At 34.4% G+C, this 7,539-nt stretch overlaps 1 protein-coding gene across 3 annotated transcripts in view; it reads right to left on the reverse strand.

Moving 5' to 3' along the window:
* Positions 1 to 7,539, reverse strand: part of LOC106457768 (neuroglian-like) — a 97,792-nt gene that overhangs the window by 59,154 nt on the left and 31,099 nt on the right. For all 3 annotated transcript variants that reach the window (XM_013917212.2, XM_022383781.1, XM_022383782.1), the window contains exon 2: positions 3,677 to 3,766. The gene's annotated coding sequence lies outside the window, so the exon portion shown is untranslated. The remainder of the gene's footprint in view (positions 1 to 3,676; positions 3,767 to 7,539) is intronic.

The raw sequence follows: 7,539 nt of genomic DNA on the forward strand, positions 1-7,539 counted from the left end.
ATATATATATCACTTTTTACAAATCGTTATCATGCAATGTTTTATATATATACTTACATTTCTATTGGTAATAAAACATTTGATTTTTTTAGGGAGGTAGAAAGAAAATATAGAGCTAGAAGAAGGAAAGGGCTGCGTCTGTGACGTAAGCGAGCGGGATACTTATGAAAAAACAACATCTGCTTTTTGAATCAAGATTTATATCCCAGCAGCCTTTACAATTCTCTTCAAGTCTACTGAAATCTCCAAGAGAGTTGCACTGAAACATCACAAAAAAATTAAACTCTAGCTTATTTACAAAAAGCTACACAGTTCGCTCTATCAGTTCACCACGGGGAATCGAACTCTGGATTTTAGGTTCGCAAGTCTGTAAACTTACCGCTGACCTACTGGGGGACGTCTCATTTACACTTACATGGTTCATTCCGCTAGACTTCTAGTTTAAAATGTCCAAGAAAAACATTTTACAAAGTCAGCTTCAGGGTTCTTAGATTAGCCCTAAAAATATTAAAAGTGCAATAAACGTAATTACACTATACGTACATTAACTGCTGAGACTGTCATTTCAGCTGAAAGTATATATGTTTTTAATAAAGAAATAAAAGAAGAACCTAGCCCTCCTTTTTTAACGTTGTTTATCATCATGTCTGAAGGAATTATGTTCTTCCTTTGCATTTATTATTATCTCTTATGGCTCAGTAGTAAGTCTGAGGGCTTATAACGCTGAAAATCGGTTTTCAACACCCGCGGTGGGCAAAGTACAGATAGCCCATTGTGTAGCTATGCGCTTAACAAGAGCAAAAAGCATTTATCTATAAATACTAAGGATAACGCGGCCTTTTATTTTTCAAACAGTGTAGCGCTCCCGTGTGGAATTACAAATGAATTACTAATAACCATTAAAGATCACGTTTTATTAGCATGTCACTGTATGTATGGGTAAAAGTTATGTTGCTGTCAAAGCTTTTATGCACAGTAACTCATGGGTCGTTGTACATAAAATTAATTTGTTTTAACTTGTTCTTTATCAACAAATTTCATTTAGAGTATATAAAATCAAACATAAAAATCTTTATGGCTTAAACTGCTTTAAGACAGATTACGTAAAGATGCTAGCATGTTAATACGAAAGCGTCACTTAATAGTAATTAATGCATCCGTAGGATAATATGAAATATTTTTTTTTCTCTGTCTGTTTCTCTTTAGGCTTAAGTGCTTGAACAGATTTCAAAGCCAGGTCACATTTTAACTCTTAGTCACATGAGTGTTTTCCACAGTAAATGCGGGGTGTGGTTGGTTGGTATGCTTAGGCCAACAAAACTGTCGTCGTTTTCAGTGCCGTCAGATTTCAGGATTAGTTATAAGTCCGGTTGACAACAGTTCGTTGTATACAAACGCTGCTTGGCATTATAACATAAAAACTCTTTACGAAGTTAAAAGATAAAATAAAACAATCATACTATAAATATTGATCTTATCTTCTTATATTTGACGCTTTGATCTACTCATAAATAAACATTTTTATATTGTAAATGATGATTTAATCTTATAGACTAAGATTTTGTTTTTTTATAAACAGTGATTTGATCCTCTTATAAGTATTGATTGATTTCAGGGTGAAAACTTGATTGTGTTAAGCTGAGTAAACAGAAAATTCTTAATAACTGTATGTTTTGTATATCTTTTTGTTTCAATTTCTTTAGATATTTAAATTTTGTCTTACTGTGGATATAAAAATGTAATATGTTTCTTTTCTTAGAACCAAAATCTAACGCGTATAATTTAGAAACAGCCACAAAGAGTACGAACATTTGAAAGAATATTATTTGGATTTTTGATAATTTCGAGTTTTGAATTACATTAGATCATTCAATTAAAATCATTTTCTTGTACGATTTTACAGTTTATAAACATTGCAGTAACTGTTCAGATAATAAAAACAATCTCCTCTTCACCGATATGCTCGTCCTTTCAGCCGTGGGGGCATTATGAAGTGATGGTAAATCCAAATCGTTGTTGAAGAACAGCTCCAGGGTTGGTGGTGACTGGTGTTTACCTCTATTAGGAACGGCTAGCGCAGATATCATTCGAGTAGTTTTACGAGAAATATAACAAACAGAGGTCTGTCTTTCGAAATGACTTATAATTCTCTTTATTTGTAGCTTAATATTCTTTTTTCGACCCACCAAACTATAAGTAAATATTTTTTATTGTTATGTTATTTCGTATTTAATAAAAAAAAGATATAATTTCAAAAACTGATCTCATACAATTTTAACACGTCTACTAGAAAAGATGAATATCACCCACAAACCAGTCGTTTTGGTTTTAGTGTTAGAGAATTCTAAAAATGTCTCCAAAAGTATACTATTAGAAGGGGGTGGCTTCTGGTAGGAGTTTAATATCACTTACAAATCAACTGATGAATGTACGTAAAGGGTTCTAAAAATAATAACTCATAATTCTCTTAACAAAATTTCCTAAATTGTTTTTTCTTTTGGACAAAGTTCGACTAAATGTAACGGTAAATGCCAACAACATGTGTTAATGAATGTATTCCAAGAACAAACCAAGCACATAGTTACCTAATATTTTCATTCAGGAGATCCGTGGACCTAATAAATAAAAGGATAGGTAAAGTGATTTGGTGCAGATGGAATGGAAAAGATAAGACAAGGCGCGAAGTCGGAAAAAAATCACTTCATTAATTGAAGACAAAGAGATAAACTAATTAGGAACATTTGAAGACTATTATCAGTTCTGATGATACTAGAGCACACAATCAGCAGGTTAAGCTTCATGACGATTAAGCACAAGGGCAGGATTTCTACAAGAAGTCTTGACTCTCTAAAAACAGGAACGGCTATCGCTGAAAAGTGTTAAAACCGCTTCTACATTACACCTTTTCTCTGAAGCAGTCAGAAAATTGGATCAGGAGTATTTTGAAATATTTTCGTTTCATGTGAAAGCCGTAAAGTAGTTCCATGAATACACGGTAAAGCAGAACACGATGCAATTATCCCATAAAATGTTGAATATTTTCTACGAACGGACCCTGCTACATAAATTAATACCAGGGCTAAACTGGCACATAACCTCGACCGAATTTAGAATGTTCTGATTTATAACTCTAGACAAAATATTTAAAATTTGCAAAGTCGAAATATGTGTTACGGTAAAGTAAAATATATCGTACTTGGATATCATACAAGTTTCAGAATAATACTAATTAAAGGCCACTCAATAATACAGGTCAAAGGCCGTGCAATAAAACAGATCAAGGTCCACGCAATAAAATAGATCAAAGTCCACGCAATAATAAAGATAAAAATTCACGCAATAATACAGATCAAAGGACACGCGATAACAGAGATAAAAGCCATGCAAACATCTATAAAATAAACTGAAGAACAAGTAGCATGTCTTCCCAGGGATCGGCTAACTCGGTTTAAATTAAAACACGCCAAAGGTCTAGATCACAACAAATTATGCATAAGCTACATGGCATGAAATACGTAGGTGATAATTATGGTTGTTTGTTTTTTAAGAATCGTATCACAGCTTTTCAAGCTAAACAATTCAAGACATAAATTGTTTATTATAACCACAATCTTGTTGAACCCAGCAGTTTGTTTTTTATTATAACAAGAACCAATGAATGAACTGCTATACTTACGTAGAAGTCAGGTGTAGGACTATTGAAGTGATGGAGGTCAGCAGTTTAGAAGCTCAACTGATATGTAGAGCATGTACCTTGTCCTGTAATCTAGGTAACCAAAAGAAGAAGAAAAAGAATAAGTCATATTTTTCATTATATTAAACAGATAGTTTTATATTAGCAAAATAAGAACTTACCCAGCAATAAGTTTCATTTTATTTAAATACATATACACTTATAAATGCCTTTCCCATTGTAATTAAGTTAATCTAGGGGATATTACCAATTTTTTTAGAACTCTATCAGTTGCAGTCTCCTGATGAGTATAGTAATGATACGGAATTAGAGGTAAAACTTCCAGTAGTAAAGTTGCAGTTAAAAATAAAATTTCAAGATTGAAGTTCAAATAAAATAATTACCACAAAAGGACAAAACCCAAGAAAGTGTGTACGTGTATATATATTTCCTGAGTGATAATAAAACATTTTTGGTTTTGTTAAGAGAAAAAAATAAATATATTGACACATAAATCTGCTTTACATATTTTATGACACTAAAAGTCCACCATTTCAAATGATCACTACTTCTTTACGAACTTTCACTTGGTCTGGTGTCGCTATTTTAAGACTTTTTTTTTTGTCTCACTTCGGGATTCAAATACCGCCTGTTCTCTAAATATGTGCAAACATTTCACCTCATAAGACAATATAATCTTATTACATAAGACAATATGCAACTCGTCATAAACTATAGCTATTTATTAGAGAAGAACGTTGGGGATAGCTATCCTCCTTCAACACATATACTTATGGCCACTGAGTCAACATTTGCCCACTTCGAAATAAGATCGCTATTACAGGTACGAAAATCTTAACCATAATTCACACTATCTCTTTTAATTTTTTTAAATTTACAGTGTAAGCAAAGTAATAATATGGGTTATATGTTTACAAATACTTTTAACAAAGCATGTATAACATGATACAATGGTATGAGGTCATAATCGTATGTGTTGACCAAACCACGTGAAGAGTGAATTTTTGTGAATTAACATCGTCAAAGTTCACTAAACGTCATCAATATCACCAAAGGAAAATGTAATAAAAATACAAACTCAAAGCATACACATGAGAGGACTATACTCGGAGCTTACATGCCTCTTTAGTCTTTTTTTTTATACTGACCCTGAAACCACTTAACTGACTATGCTCAGTGTCATGGCCATGATTACTCAATATTACTAGGCACTCTAACAAGCCTCTGCGAAGTACAGCGAGGCCAGTGTATGACCATACATGTTGACAAATTTCCCTTAGACTCTCCACTATATGTGAACATCGACTTTCAAATAGACGAAAGGCACGAAAGCCCATTGGAGCTGAATCTGGGGGCTTGACAGATACATCATCAAATTGGATTTCTCCAATAATATTTCTCGTGAATACGGACATTAGTTATGAGATGAAGCTGGAAGTTTAAAACTTTAGCTAGGAAGCATTCATCAACTCACAAGTATTGTTAATTATATTGTTAACGGCACTAGAAGATATACCCAGTTTCGTTGCTGTAGATTTATGAATTGGTTAATTCTTTTTTGGTTTATGAGGGCATTGTTTTAAGGTACGGTTTCATAGTCCACTGACGTCCAAAACGCTCAGCTGTGAGAGTATAGAAGACTTCCTTAAGTTCCACGTTCTTTAACAATCTCGCTATATGAAAACTTTTCTTGGAAAAGACTGTGACATTTTCTTCAAGTTATCAAACAATTCTAAAAGCATTGAGCTTTTAATAGCCGGAAGTTCACTATGAACCAAATATGCAACACGGCATTGCATTAGGAAATGTAAGGCATCCTTATAAAGTATTATTAAACCTCTTTAATGTTGAATTTGAGGTTGATGAAGTTTTCAAGGTTAAAGTCAGGCTATAACCAGATCTTACTGAACCTAAAAAAGTCAGGTACAGATTAGATCTCTTTCAAGCTTTCTCCACAACAGGAAAACAAATAGAACATTAATGCTAAGTTATATGCACATATCACGTGTAATAACTGGATATGTTTGTTTGTTTGTTATGGATTTCGCGCAAAGCTACACGAGGGCTATCTGCTCTAGCCGTCCCTAATTTAGGGGTGTAAGACTAGAGGGAAGGCAGCTAGTCATCACCACCCACCGCCAACTTTTGGGCTACTCTTTTACCAAAGAATAGTGGGATTGACCGTCACATTATAACGCCCCCACAGCTGAAAGGGCGAGCATGTTTGGTGGGACAGGGATTTGAACCCGCGACCCTCAGATTACAAGTTGAGCTCCCTAACCACCTGGCCATGCCGGGCCAATAACTGGATAATGAATGATAATGTGAAATAAGATTTGAGACATGAGCGAGGGCAATTTAAAACAGTTACTCCCACTCCCTTGAGAGGTTCATAAACCGTCTGTCAAGTCTGTTCTGGAGTGATTAATTTAGACATAGAAGGCATTTCTCAAAGTTGAGTACAATATGTGATTTCTAAGAGATAGCTAAGGTGTTTTATTTTTTTCTAAAGAAATTGCATCTTCTGAGATCAGAGAGCCCACTTAAAAGTTATTGAAGGGTGGGACTCAGCCACTTGGATAAAGGAGTTGTATTTCACATACGTCCTCATCAATAGTGTCACCTTTCAACATACGAACTGTTTCTAGTTGGACAAGTTTGTTCCGGAAATGTTATGCAGAGACTTATAACTAAAACAAACAGCAAAGGAGGACATATGACACAAGCGAATAAACAAAACAAAATATTCATTCAAAAGTATGTGTTCGTCTGATATCAAACTGTTTGGCTAATGTTTTCGTTGTGACTTCTTACTGGTTGCTGGTGTAGAAGAAGCCTTTCCAAATAAGTTCACACAGGACAAAAACAGCAGCAAGAACTCTGTAATACTGCACTTTCAAGGCTGAGAACCCCCATTTCTTACCAGCTTGTACAAGTATCACTGTTGAAACACCTGTTAATTTCATCCTTCCATAATTATATGTTCGTTTCAGTGCTCTGCATGTAGTTATGAAATCTCTGTAAACCGCATGTCAAACAATCGTAAACATGAGATTATCATCCTTTTGTTTAAGTATATGTTACAATGGCTATCTCACAAAAGCTTCTTTTTGGTGGGCCTGTGTTCGTTTTCACTCTCTGGGGTGGTGCAAGCCCATTCCAAGGTACGACACAGATACTAGTAGAAATTGGTATGAGTTGGAATAGTTATTGCGATAAATAATCTATGTATGGATTGTGTTGAATACGTGTAAGGAATTTGTTATTATACATTTATTTTAATATCAACGTTTGTTTAGATTAAATCTATATTTAGAAACATACATAGCCTATAGAGTTAAACATGTCTTGCGAAACTCCCGCCTATTCTACAAAGTTGTAGAAGATTCTCGAGAGTAAGAATCAACAATATGTGTGTACTTAAACGCTTAAATTTGTATTGTTACGTAAAACTGAAATTTCTAAAACGCCTCCACACGCCTATAAATATAACCAACGCGACGCGCCGAAAAAGAGAGTATCTATTATTAGTTCGCTATAATCAGTGTGCTATAAAACTTCGGAAGCTATAACTGTGATTGTTATAACGCTTACCAATCGGAAAACTTTAGATATTTGACCAGGAACCTTTACAAAGTTCGAACATTACAAATCGTTTAACTTCAGTGGATTATCATCGGACATTAGTATTTTTACGAAAACATTACCTAACGTCACCGGTAGAAGAATATCGGCGTGTGTGGCTGATAAATAGTGGAGGACAAAGCTAGCTAGCTTCCCGTTAAGCGAATCGTACCTACACTAACTCGTAATTAACTCACTCATCGTGAACCCACGATAAGATA

This window comes from Limulus polyphemus, unplaced genomic scaffold (genome assembly GCF_000517525.1).
Source record: "Limulus polyphemus unplaced genomic scaffold, Limulus_polyphemus-2.1.2 Scaffold371, whole genome shotgun sequence".
Lineage (NCBI taxonomy): Eukaryota > Metazoa > Arthropoda > Merostomata > Xiphosura > Limulidae > Limulus > Limulus polyphemus.